Source organism: Tribolium castaneum, chromosome 2 (assembly GCF_031307605.1).
Source record: "Tribolium castaneum strain GA2 chromosome 2, icTriCast1.1, whole genome shotgun sequence".
In the NCBI taxonomy this organism is placed as follows: domain Eukaryota; kingdom Metazoa; phylum Arthropoda; class Insecta; order Coleoptera; family Tenebrionidae; genus Tribolium; species Tribolium castaneum.
In genome coordinates, this window is record NC_087395.1 from 20,093,350 (window position 1) to 20,107,827 (window position 14,478).

Sequence of the window (14,478 nt, forward strand, 5' to 3'; positions counted from 1 at the left end):
GTATTGAAAAGTGATATTTTGAGTGACACATTTTAAATACAGTAACTATAAATAAAATAAACCACTCAAATAATTTATTGCCACAAAATTTTGCCTTTAATTTCAATGAATGAAAGTGGCTTGCTGAAAATTTAATGCAAATAAACATTTTTTTTGGTTTCATTTTTATTATTATTTTTTTTAATGCTACAAACGGTAGCCAACGTGGAAGCGATATGAAGGTAGGTGTATTTTATTGCTGTGTCGTATTTATTTATTTCACAAACCAATAATTTCATAAAACTTAATTGCAATTAAAATCTTTAAATGCGGAATTGAAAAGTGATATTTTGAGTGACACATTTTAAATACAGTAACTATAAATAAAATAAACCACTCAAATAATTTATTGCCACGAAATTTTGCCTTTAATTTCAATGAATGAAAGTGGCTTGCTCAAAATTTAATGCAAATAAACATTTTTTTTGGTTTCATTTTTATTATTATTTTTTTTTGGTTTCATTTTTATTATTTTTTTTAATGCTACAAACGGTAGCCAACGTGGAAGCGATATGAAGGTAGGTGTATTTTATTGCTGTGTCGTATTTATTTATTTCAAAAAACCAATAATTTCATAAAACTTAATTGCAATTAAAATCTTTAAATGCGGTATTGAAAAGTGATATTTTGAGTGACACATTTTAAATACAGTAACTATAAATAAAATAAACCACTCAAATAATTTATTGCCACGAAATTTTGCCTTTAATTTCAATGAATGAAAGTGGCTTTCTGAAAATTTAATGCAAATAAACATTTTTTTTGGTTTCATTTTTATTATTATTTTTTTTAATGCTACAAACGGTAGCCAACGTGGAAGCGATATGAAGGTAGGTGTATTTTATTGCTGTGTCGTATTTATTTATTTCACAAACCAATAATTTCATAAAACTTAATTGCAATTAAAATCTTAAAATGCGGTATTGAAAAGTGATATTTTGAGTGACACATTTTAAATACAGTAACTATAAATAAAAAAACCACTCAAATAATTTATTGCCACGAAATTTTGCCTTTAATTTCAATGAATGAAAGTGGCTTGCTCAAAATTTAATGCAAATAAACATTTTTTTTGGTTTCATTTTTATTATTTTTTTTTGGTTTCATTTTTATTATTTTTTTTAATGCTACAAACGGTAGCCAACGTGGAAGCGATATGAAGGTAGGTGTATTTTATTGCTGTGTCGTATTTATTTATTTCACAAACCAATAATTTCATAAAACTTAATTGCAATTAAAATCTTTAAATGCGGAATTGAAAAGTGATATTTTGAGTGACACATTTTAAATACAGTAACTATAAATAAAATAAACCACTCAAATAATTTATTGCCACGAAATTTTGCCTTTAATTTCAATGAATGAAAGTGGCTTGCTCAAAATTTAATGCAAATAAACATTTTTTTTGGTTTCATTTTTATTATTATTTTTTTTTGGTTTCATTTTTATTATTTTTTTTAATGCTACAAACGGTAGCCAACGTGGAAGCGATATGAAGGTAGGTGTATTTTATTGCTGTGTCGTATTTATTTATTTCAAAAAACCAATAATTTCATAAAACTTAATTGCAATTAAAATCTTTAAATGCGGTATTGAAAAGTGATATTTTGAGTGACACATTTTAAATACAGTAACTATAAATAAAATAAACCACTCAAATAATTTATTGCCACGAAATTTTGCCTTTAATTTCAATGAATGAAAGTGGCTTTCTGAAAATTTAATGCAAATAAACATTTTTTTTGGTTTCATTTTTATTATTATTTTTTTTAATGCTACAAACGGTAGCCAACGTGGAAGCGATATGAAGGTAGGTGTATTTTATTGCTGTGTCGTATTTATTTATTTCACAAACCAATAATTTCATAAAACTTAATTGCAATTAAAATCTTTAAATGCGGTATTGAAAAGTGATATTTTGAGTGACACATTTTAAATACAGTAACTATAAATAAAAAAACCACTCAAATAATTTATTGCCACGAAATTTTGCCTTTAATTTCAATGAATGAAAGTGGCTTGCTCAAAATTTAATGCAAATAAACATTTTTTTGGTTTCATTTTTATTATTTTTTTTTTGGTTTCATTTTTATTATTTATTTTAATGCTACAAACGGTAGCCAACGTGGAAGCGATATGAAGGTAGGTGTATTTTATTGCTGTGTCGTATTTATTTATTTCACAAACCAATAATTTCATAAAACTTAATTGCAATTAAAATCTTAAAATGCGGTATTGAAAAGTGATATTTTGAGTGTCACATTTTAAATACAGTAACTATAAATAAAATAAACCACTCAAATAATTTATTGCCACGAAATTTTGCCTTTAATTTCAATGAATGAAAGTGGCTTGCTGAAAATTTAATGCAAATAAACATTTTTTTTGGTTTCATTTTTATTATTTTTTTTTTGGTTTCATTTTTATTATTATTTTTTTTAATGCTACAAACGGTAGCCAACGTGGAAGCGATATGAAGGTAGGTGTATTTTATTGCTGTGTCGTATTTATTTATTTCACAAACCAATAATTTCATAAAACTTAATTGCAATTAAAATCTTAAAATGCGGTATTGAAAAGTGATATTTTGAGTGACACATTTTAAATACAGTAACTATAAATAAAATAAACCACTCAAATAATTTATTGCCACGAAATTTTGCCTTTAATTTCAATGAATGAAAGTGGCTTGCTGAAAATTTAATGCAAATAAACATTTTTTTTGGTTTCATTTTTATTATTATTTTTTTTTTGGTATCATTTTTATTATTATTTTTTTTAATGCTACAAACGGTAGCCAACGTGGAAGCGATATGAAGGTAGGTGTATTTTATTGCTGTGTCGTATTTATTTATTTCACAAACCAATAATTTCATAAAACTTAATTGCAATTAAAATCTTTAAATGCGGTATTGAAAAGTGATATTTTGAGTGACACATTTTAAATACAGTAACTATAAATAAAATAAACCACTCAAATAATTTATTGCCACGAAATTTTGCCTTTAATTTCAATGAATGAAAGTGGCTTGCTCAAAATTTAATGCAAATAAACATTTTTTTTGGTTTCATTTTTATTATTATTTTTTTTGGTTTCATTTTTATTATTATTTTTTTTAATGCTACAAACGGTAGCCAACGTGGAAGCGATATGAAGGTAGGTGTATTTTATTGCTGTGTCGTATTTATTTATTTCACAAACCAATAATTTCATAAAACTTAATTGCAATTAAAATCTTTAAATGCGGTATTGAAAAGTGATATTTTGAGTGACACATTTTAAATACAGTAACTATAAATAAAATAAACCACTCAAATAATTTATTGCCACGAAATTTTGTCTTTAATTTCAATGAATGAAAGTGGCTTGCTCAAAATTTAATGCAAATAAACATTTTTTTTGGTTTCATTTTTATTATTATTTTTTTTAATGCTACAAACGGTAGCCAACGTGGAAGCGATATGAAGGTAGGTGTATTTTATTGCTGTGTCGTATTTATTTATTTCAAAAAACCAATAATTTCATAAAACTTAATTGCAATTAAAATCTTTAAATGCGGTATTGAAAAGTGATATTTTGAGTGACACATTTTAAATACAGTAACTATAAATAAAATAAAACACTCAAATAATTTATTGCCACGTAATTTTGCCTTTAATTTCAATGAATGAAAGTGGCTTGCTCAAAATTTAATGCAAATAAACATTTTTTTTGGTTTCATTTTTATTATTATTTTTTTTAATGCTACAAACGGTAGCCAACGTGGAAGCGATATGAAGGTAGGTGTATTTTATTGCTGTGTCGTATTTATTTATTTCACAAACCAATAATTTCATAAAACTTAAATGCAATTAAAATCTTTAAATTCGGTGTTGAATAGTGATATTTTGAGTGACACATTTTAAATACAGTAACTATAAATAAAATAAAAACTCAAATAATTTATTGCCACGTAATTTTGCCTTTAATTTCAATGAATGAAAGTGGCTTGCTCAAAATTTAATGCAAATAAACATTTTTTTTGGTTTCATTTTTATTATTATTTTTTTTAATGCTACAAACGGTAGCCAACGTGGAAGCGATATGAAGGTAGGTGTATTTTATTGCTGTGTCGTATTTATTTATTTCACAAACCAATAATTTCATAAAACTTAATTGCAATTAAAATCTTTAAATTCGGTGTTGAATAGTGATATTTTGAGTGACACATTTTAAATACAGTAACTATAAATAAAATAAAAACTCAAATAATTTATTGCCACGTAATTTTGCCTTTAATTTCAATGAATGAAAGTGGCTTGCTCAAAATTTAATGCAAATAAACATTTTTTTTGGTTTCATTTTTATTATTATTTTTTTTAATGCTACAAACGGTAGCCAACGTGGAAGCGATATGAAGGTAGGTGTATTTTATTGCTGTGTCGTATTTATTTATTTCACAAACCAATAATTTCATAAAACTTAATTGCAATTAAAATCTTTAAATGCGGTATTGAAAAGTGATATTTTGAGTGACACATTTTAAATACAGTAACTATAAATAAAATAAACCACTCAAATAATTTATTGCCACGAAATTTTGCCTTTAATTTCAATGAATGAAAGTGGCTTGCTGAAAATTTAATGCAAATAAACATTTTTTTTGGTTTCATTTTTATTATTATTTTTTTTAATGCTACAAACGGTAGCCAACGTGGAAGCGATATGAAGGTAGGTGTATTTTATTGCTGTGTCGTATTTATTTATTTCAAAAAACCAATAATTTCATAAAACTTAATTGCAATTAAAATCTTTAAATGCGGTATTGAAAAGTGATCTTTTGAGTGACACATTTTAAATACAGTAACTATAAATAAAATAAACCACTCAAATAATTTATTGCCACGTAATTTTGCCTTTAATTTCAATGAATGAAAGTGGCTTGCTCAAAATTTAATGCAAATAAACATTTTTTTTGGTTTCATTTTTATTATTATTTTTTTTTGGTTTCATTTTTATTATTATTTTTTTTAATGCTACAAACAGTAGCCAACGCAGAAGCCATATGAAGGTAGGTGCATTTTTTTGCGTTTTATCTTGTGATGTGTTGATTTAATAGCTTGTGTGCCATATATTATACCGTATTGTGTATTCTTTATTCTGTATAATATTTATTAAAGTCGCTTGTTGTAACTTTCCTACAAATTAATTTTTTGTTGGTTGTGTTTTTAATTTATTTTTTAGGTTTTGCTACAAATGGTAGCAGATGCAGTATAAAGGTAAGAGCATTTATTTAACGCCAAGTGAAAAAGCTTTGATTTTTGTGTACTATTTTTTCATTTCACAAACCAATAATTCCTTTATTCCCTTCATTTGAAATAATCATTGTTTACCTCATCCTTATATCCATTTTTCCTGGCAAGAATGCTCTAAACCTCCACGTGGTTCTTGCCGGACAAATTAGTTATTGACTAATTTGACCAATTAGAGCAATCCTTAAATATAACATTGTTGACTGTTTTTTACAGCCGTAAAATTATGTCGCTTGTTGTAATTTTCATGCAAATAAAGATTTTTTATTGGTGTTGTTTTTAATTTTTTTTAATGCTACAAACGGTAGCCAACGTGGAAGCGATATGAAGGTAGGTGTATTTTATTGCTGTGTCGTATTTATTTATTTCACAAACCAATAATTTCATAAAACTTAATTGCAATTAAAATCTTTAAATGCGGTATTGAAAAGTGATATTTTGAGTGACACATTTTAAATACAGTAACTATAAATAAAATAAACCACTCAAATAATTTATTGCCACGAAATTTTGCCTTTAATTTCAATGAATGAAAGTGGCTTGCTGAAAATTTAATGCAAATAAACATTTTTTTTGGTTTCATTTTTATTATTATTTTTTTTTGGTTTCATTTTTATTATTTTTTTTAATGCTACAAACGGTAGCCAACGTGGAAGCGATATGAAGGTAGGTGTATTTTATTGCTGTGTCGTATTTATTTATTTCACAAACCAATAATTTCATAAAACTTAATTGCAATTAAAATCTTTAAATGCGGTATTGAAAAGTGATATTTTGAGTGACACATTTTAAATACAGTAACTATAAATAAAATAAACCACTCAAATAATTTATTGCCACGAAATTTTGCCTTTAATTTCAATGAATGAAAGTGGCTTGCTGAAAATTTAATGCAAATAAACATTTTTTTTGGTTTCATTTTTATTATTATTTTTTTTTGGTTTCATTTTTATTATTTTTTTTAATGCTACAAACGGTAGCCAACGTGGAAGCGATATGAAGGTAGGTGTATTTTATTGCTGTGTCGTATTTATTTATTTCAAAAAACCAATAATTTCATAAAACTTAATTGCAATTAAAATCTTTAAATGCGGTATTGAAAAGTGATATTTTGAGTGACACATTTTAAATACAGTAACTATAAATAAAATAAACCACTCAAATAATTTATTGCCACGAAATTTTGCCTTTAATTTCAATGAATGAAAGTGGCTTGCTGAAAATTTAATGCAAATAAACATTTTTTTTGGTTTCATTTTTATTATTATTTTTTTTTTGGTTTCATTTTTATTATTTTTTTTTAATGCTACAAACGGTAGCCAACGTGGAAGCGATATGAAGGTAGGTGTATTTTATTGCTGTGTCGTATTTATTTATTTCAAAAAACCAATAATTTCATAAAACTTAATTGCAATTAAAATCTTTGAATGCGGTATTGAAAAGTGATATTTTGAGTGACACATTTTAAATACAGTAACTATAAATAAAATAAACCACTCAAATAATTTATTGCCACGAAATTTTGCCTTTAATTTCAATGAATGAAAGTGGCTTGCTGAAAATTTAATGCAAATAAACATTTTTTTTGGTTTCATTTTTATTATTATTTTTTTTTGGTTTCATTTTTATTATTTTTTTTAATGCTACAAACGGTAGCCAACGTGGAAGCGATATGAAGGTAGGTGTATTTTATTGCTGTGTCGTATTTATTTATTTCACAAACCAATAATTTCATAAAACTTAATTGCAATTAAAATCTTTAAATGCGGTATTGAAAAGTGATATTTTGAGTGACACATTTTAAATACAGTAACTATAAATAAAATAAACCACTCAAATAATTTATTGCCACGAAATTTTGCCTTTAATTTCAATGAATGAAAGTGGCTTGCTGAAAATTTAATGCAAATAAACATTTTTTTTGGTTTCATTTTTATTATTATTTTTTTTTGGTTTCATTTTTATTATTTTTTTTAATGCTACAAACGGTAGCCAACGTGGAAGCGATATGAAGGTAGGTGTATTTTATTGCTGTGTCGTATTTATTTATTTCACAAACCAATAATTTCATAAAACTTAATTGCAATTAAAATCTTTAAATGCGGTATTGAAAAGTGATCTTTTGAGTGACACATTTTAAATACAGTAACTATAAATAAAATAAACCACTCAAATAATTTATTGCCACGAAATTTTGCCTTTAATTTCAATGAATGAAAGTGGCTTGCTGAAAATTTAATGCAAATAAACATTTTTTTTGGTTTCATTTTTATTATTATTTTTTTTTGGTTTCATTTTTATTATTTTTTTTAATGCTACAAACGGTAGCCAACGTGGAAGCGATATGAAGGTAGGTGTATTTTATTGCTGTGTCGTATTTATTTATTTCAAAAAACCAATAATTTCATAAAACTTAATTGCAATTAAAATCTTTAAATGCGGTATTGAAAAGTGATATTTTGAGTGACACATTTTAAATACAGTAACTATAAATAAAATAAACCACTCAAATAATTTATTGCCACGAAATTTTGCCTTTAATTTCAATGAATGAAAGTGGCTTGCTGAAAATTTAATGCAAATAAACATTTTTTTTGGTTTCATTTTTATTATTATTTTTTTTTGGTTTCATTTTTATTATTTTTTTTAATGCTACAAACGGTAGCCAACGTGGAAGCGATATGAAGGTAGGTGTATTTTATTGCTGTGTCGTATTTATTTATTTCACAAACCAATAATTTCATAAAACTTAATTGCAATTAAAATCTTTAAATGCGGTATTGAAAAGTGATATTTTGAGTGACACATTTTAAATACAGTAACTATAAATAAAATAAACCACTCAAATAATTTATTGCCACGAAATTTTGCCTTTAATTTCAATGAATGAAAGTGGCTTGCTGAAAATTTAATGCAAATAAACATTTTTTTTGGTTTCATTTTTATTATTATTTTTTTTTGGTTTCATTTTTATTATTTTTTTTAATGCTACAAACGGTAGCCAACGTGGAAGCGATATGAAGGTAGGTGTATTTTATTGCTGTGTCGTATTTATTTATTTCAAAAAACCAATAATTTCATAAAACTTAATTGCAATTAAAATCTTTAAATGCGGTATTGAAAAGTGATATTTTGAGTGACACATTTTAAATACAGTAACTATAAATAAAATAAACCACTCAAATAATTTATTGCCACAAAATTTTGCCTTTAATTTCAATGAATGAAAGTGGCTTGCTGAAAATTTAATGCAAATAAACATTTTTTTTGGTTTCATTTTTATTATTATTTTTTTTAATGCTACAAACGGTAGCCAACGTGGAAGCGATATGAAGGTAGGTGTATTTTATTGCTGTGTCGTATTTATTTATTTCACAAACCAATAATTTCATAAAACTTAATTGCAATTAAAATCTTTAAATGCGGAATTGAAAAGTGATATTTTGAGTGACACATTTTAAATACAGTAACTATAAATAAAATAAACCACTCAAATAATTTATTGCCACGAAATTTTGCCTTTAATTTCAATGAATGAAAGTGGCTTGCTCAAAATTTAATGCAAATAAACATTTTTTTTGGTTTCATTTTTATTATTATTTTTTTTTGGTTTCATTTTTATTATTTTTTTTAATGCTACAAACGGTAGCCAACGTGGAAGCGATATGAAGGTAGGTGTATTTTATTGCTGTGTCGTATTTATTTATTTCAAAAAACCAATAATTTCATAAAACTTAATTGCAATTAAAATCTTTAAATGCGGTATTGAAAAGTGATATTTTGAGTGACACATTTTAAATACAGTAACTATAAATAAAATAAACCACTCAAATAATTTATTGCCACGAAATTTTGCCTTTAATTTCAATGAATGAAAGTGGCTTGCTCAAAATTTAATGCAAATAAACATTTTTTTTGGTTTCATTTTTATTATTATTTTTTTTGGTTTCATTTTTATTATTATTTTTTTTAATGCTACAAACGGTAGCCAACGTGGAAGCGATATGAAGGTAGGTGTATTTTATTGCTGTGTCGTATTTATTTATTTCACAAACCAATAATTTCATAAAACTTAATTGCAATTAAAATCTTTAAATGCGGTACTGAAAAGTGATATTTTGAGTGACACATTTTAAATACAGTAACTATAAATAAAATAAACCACTCAAATAATTTATTGCCACGAAATTTTGCCTTTAATTTCAATGAATGAAAGTGGCTTGCTGAAAATTTAATGCAAATAAACATTTTTTTTGGTTTCATTTTTATTATTATTTTTTTTTGGTTTCATTTTTATTATTTTTTTTAATGCTACAAACGGTAGCCAACGTGGAAGCGATATGAAGGTAGGTGTATTTTATTGCTGTGTCGTATTTATTTATTTCACAAACCAATAATTTCATAAAACTTAATTGCAATTAAAATCTTTAAATGCGGTATTGAAAAGTGATATTTTGAGTGACACATTTTAAATACAGTAACTATAAATAAAATAAACCACTCAAATAATTTATTGCCACGAAATTTTGCCTTTAATTTCAATGAATGAAAGTGGCTTGCTGAAAATTTAATGCAAATAAACATTTTTTTTGGTTTCATTTTTATTATTATTTTTTTTTGGTTTCATTTTTATTATTTTTTTTAATGCTACAAACGGTAGCCAACGTGGAAGCGATATGAAGGTAGGTGTATTTTATTGCTGTGTCGTATTTATTTATTTCAAAAAACCAATAATTTCATAAAACTTAATTGCAATTAAAATCTTTAAATGCGGTATTGAAAAGTGATATTTTGAGTGACACATTTTAAATACAGTAACTATAAATAAAATAAACCACTCAAATAATTTATTGCCACAAAATTTTGCCTTTAATTTCAATGAATGAAAGTGGCTTGCTGAAAATTTAATGCAAATAAACATTTTTTTTGGTTTCATTTTTATTATTATTTTTTTTAATGCTACAAACGGTAGCCAACGTGGAAGCGATATGAAGGTAGGTGTATTTTATTGCTGTGTCGTATTTATTTATTTCACAAACCAATAATTTCATAAAACTTAATTGCAATTAAAATCTTTAAATGCGGAATTGAAAAGTGATATTTTGAGTGACACATTTTAAATACAGTAACTATAAATAAAATAAACCACTCAAATAATTTATTGCCACGAAATTTTGCCTTTAATTTCAATGAATGAAAGTGGCTTGCTCAAAATTTAATGCAAATAAACATTTTTTTTGGTTTCATTTTTATTATTATTTTTTTTTGGTTTCATTTTTATTATTTTTTTTAATGCTACAAACGGTAGCCAACGTGGAAGCGATATGAAGGTAGGTGTATTTTATTGCTGTGTCGTATTTATTTATTTCAAAAAACCAATAATTTCATAAAACTTAATTGCAATTAAAATCTTTAAATGCGGTATTGAAAAGTGATATTTTGAGTGACACATTTTAAATACAGTAACTATAAATAAAATAAACCACTCAAATAATTTATTGCCACGAAATTTTGCCTTTAATTTCAATGAATGAAAGTGGCTTGCTCAAAATTTAATGCAAATAAACATTTTTTTTGGTTTCATTTTTATTATTATTTTTTTTGGTTTCATTTTTATTATTATTTTTTTTAATGCTACAAACGGTAGCCAACGTGGAAGCGATATGAAGGTAGGTGTATTTTATTGCTGTGTCGTATTTATTTATTTCACAAACCAATAATTTCATAAAACTTAATTGCAATTAAAATCTTTAAATGCGGTACTGAAAAGTGATATTTTGAGTGACACATTTTAAATACAGTAACTATAAATAAAATAAACCACTCAAATAATTTATTGCCACGAAATTTTGCCTTTAATTTCAATGAATGAAAGTGGCTTGCTGAAAATTTAATGCAAATAAACATTTTTTTTGGTTTCATTTTTATTATTATTTTTTTTTGGTTTCATTTTTATTATTTTTTTTAATGCTACAAACGGTAGCCAACGTGGAAGCGATATGAAGGTAGGTGTATTTTATTGCTGTGTCGTATTTATTTATTTCACAAACCAATAATTTCATAAAACTTAATTGCAATTAAAATCTTTAAATACGGTATTGAAAAGTGATATTTTGAGTGACACATTTTAAATACAGTAACTATAAATAAAATAAACCACTCAAATAATTTATTGCCACGAAATTTTGCCTTTAATTTCAATGAATGAAAGTGGCTTTCTGAAAATTTAATGCAAATAAACATTTTTTTTGGTTTCATTTTTATTATTATTTTTTTTAATGCTACAAACGGTAGCCAACGTGGAAGCGATATGAAGGTAGGTGTATTTTATTGCTGTGTCGTATTTATTTATTTCACAAACCAATAATTTCATAAAACTTAATTGCAATTAAAATCTTTAAATGCGGTATTGAAAAGTGATATTTTGAGTGACACATTTTAAATACAGTAACTATAAATAAAAAAACCACTCAAATAATTTATTGCCACGAAATTTTGCCTTTAATTTCAATGAATGAAAGTGGCTTGCTCAAAATTTAATGCAAATAAACATTTTTTTGGTTTCATTTTTATTATTTTTTTTTTGGTTTCATTTTTATTATTTATTTTAATGCTACAAACGGTAGCCAACGTGGAAGCGATATGAAGGTAGGTGTATTTTATTGCTGTGTCGTATTTATTTATTTCACAAACCAATAATTTCATAAAACTTAATTGCAATTAAAATCTTAAAATGCGGTATTGAAAAGTGATATTTTGAGTGACACATTTTAAATACAGTAACTATAAATAAAATAAACCACTCAAATAATTTATTGCCACGAAATTTTGCCTTTAATTTCAATGAATGAAAGTGGCTTGCTGAAAATTTAATGCAAATAAACATTTTTTTTGGTTTCATTTTTATTATTTTTTTTTTGGTTTCATTTTTATTATTATTTTTTTTAATGCTACAAACGGTAGCCAACGTGGAAGCGATATGAAGGTAGGTGTATTTTATTGCTGTGTCGTATTTATTTATTTCAAAAAACCAATAATTTCATAAAACTTAATTGCAATTAAAATCTTTAAATGCGGTATTGAAAAGTGATATTTTGAGTGACACATTTTAAATACAGTAACTATAAATAAAATAAACCACTCAAATAATTTATTGCCACGAAATTTTGCCTTTAATTTCAATGAATGAAAGTGGCTTGCTGAAAATTTAATGCAAATAAACATTTTTTTTGGTTTCATTTTTATTATTTTTTTTTTGGTTTCATTTTTATTATTTTTTTTAATGCTACAAACGGTAGCCAACGTGGAAGCGATATGAAGGTAGGTGTATTTTATTGCTGTGTCGTATTTATTTATTTCACAAACCAATAATTTCATAAAACTTAATTGCAATTAAAATCTTAAAATGCGGTATTGAAAAGTGATATTTTGAGTGACACATTTTAAATACAGTAACTATAAATAAAAAAACCACTCAAATAATTTATTGCCACGAAATTTTGCCTTTAATTTCAATGAATGAAAGTGGCTTGCTCAAAATTTAATGCAAATAAACATTTTTTTTGGTTTCATTTTTATTATTTTTTTTTTGGTTTCATTTTTATTATTTTTTTTAATGCTACAAACGGTAGCCAACGTGGAAGCGATATGAAGGTAGGTGTATTTTATTGCTGTGTCGTATTTATTTATTTCACAAACCAATAATTTCATAAAACTTAATTGCAATTAAAATCTTTAAATGCGGTATTGAAAAGTGATATTTTGAGTGACACATTTTAAATACAGTAACTATAAATAAAAAAACCACTCAAATAATTTATTGCCACGAAATTTTGCCTTTAATTTCAATGAATGAAAGTGGCTTGCTGAAAATTTAATGCAAATAAACATTTTTTTTGGTTTCATTTTTATTATTTTTTTTTTGGTTTCATTTTTATTATTTTTTTTAATGCTACAAACGGTAGCCAACGTGGAAGCGATATGAAGGTAGGTGTATTTTATTGCTGTGTCGTATTTATTTATTTCACAAACCAATAATTTCATAAAACTTAATTGCAATTAAAATCTTAAAATGCGGTATTGAAAAGTGATATTTTGAGTGACACATTTTAAATACAGTAACTATAAATAAAAAAACCACTCAAATAATTTATTGCCACGAAATTTTGCCTTTAATTTCAATGAATGAAAGTGGCTTGCTCAAAATTTAATGCAAATAAACATTTTTTTTGGTTTCATTTTTATTATTTTTTTTTTGGTTTCATTTTTATTATTTTTTTTAATGCTACAAACGGTAGCCAACGTGGAAGCGATATGAAGGTAGGTGTATTTTATTGCTGTGTCGTATTTATTTATTTCACAAACCAATAATTTCATAAAACTTAATTGCAATTAAAATCTTTAAATGCGGTATTGAAAAGTGATATTTTGAGTGACACATTTTAAATACAGTAACTATAAATAAAAAAACCACTCAAATAATTTATTGCCACGAAATTTTGCCTTTAATTTCAATGAATGAAAGTGGCTTGCTCAAAATTTAATGCAAATAAACATTTTTTTGGTTTCATTTTTATTATTTTTTTTTTGGTTTCATTTTTATTATTTATTTTAATGCTACAAACGGTAGCCAACGTGGAAGCGATATGAAGGTAGGTGTATTTTATTGCTGTGTCGTATTTATTTATTTCACAAACCAATAATTTCATAAAACTTAATTGCAATTAAAATCTTAAAATGCGGTATTGAAAAGTGATATTTTGAGTGACACATTTTAAATACAGTAACTATAAATAAAATAAACCACTCAAATAATTTATTGCCACGAAATTTTGCCTTTAATTTCAATGAATGAAAGTGGCTTGCTGAAAATTTAATGCAAATAAACATTTTTTTTGGTTTCATTTTTATTATTTTTTTTTTGGTTTCATTTTTATTATTATTTTTTTTAATGCTACAAACGGTAGCCAACGTGGAAGCGATATGAAGGTAGGTGTATTTTATTGCTGTGTCGTATTTATTTATTTCAAAAAACCAATAATTTCATAAAACTTAATTGCAATTAAAATCTTTAAATGCGGTATTGAAAAGTGATATTTTGAGTGACACATTTTAAATACAGTAACTATAAATAAAATAAACCACTCA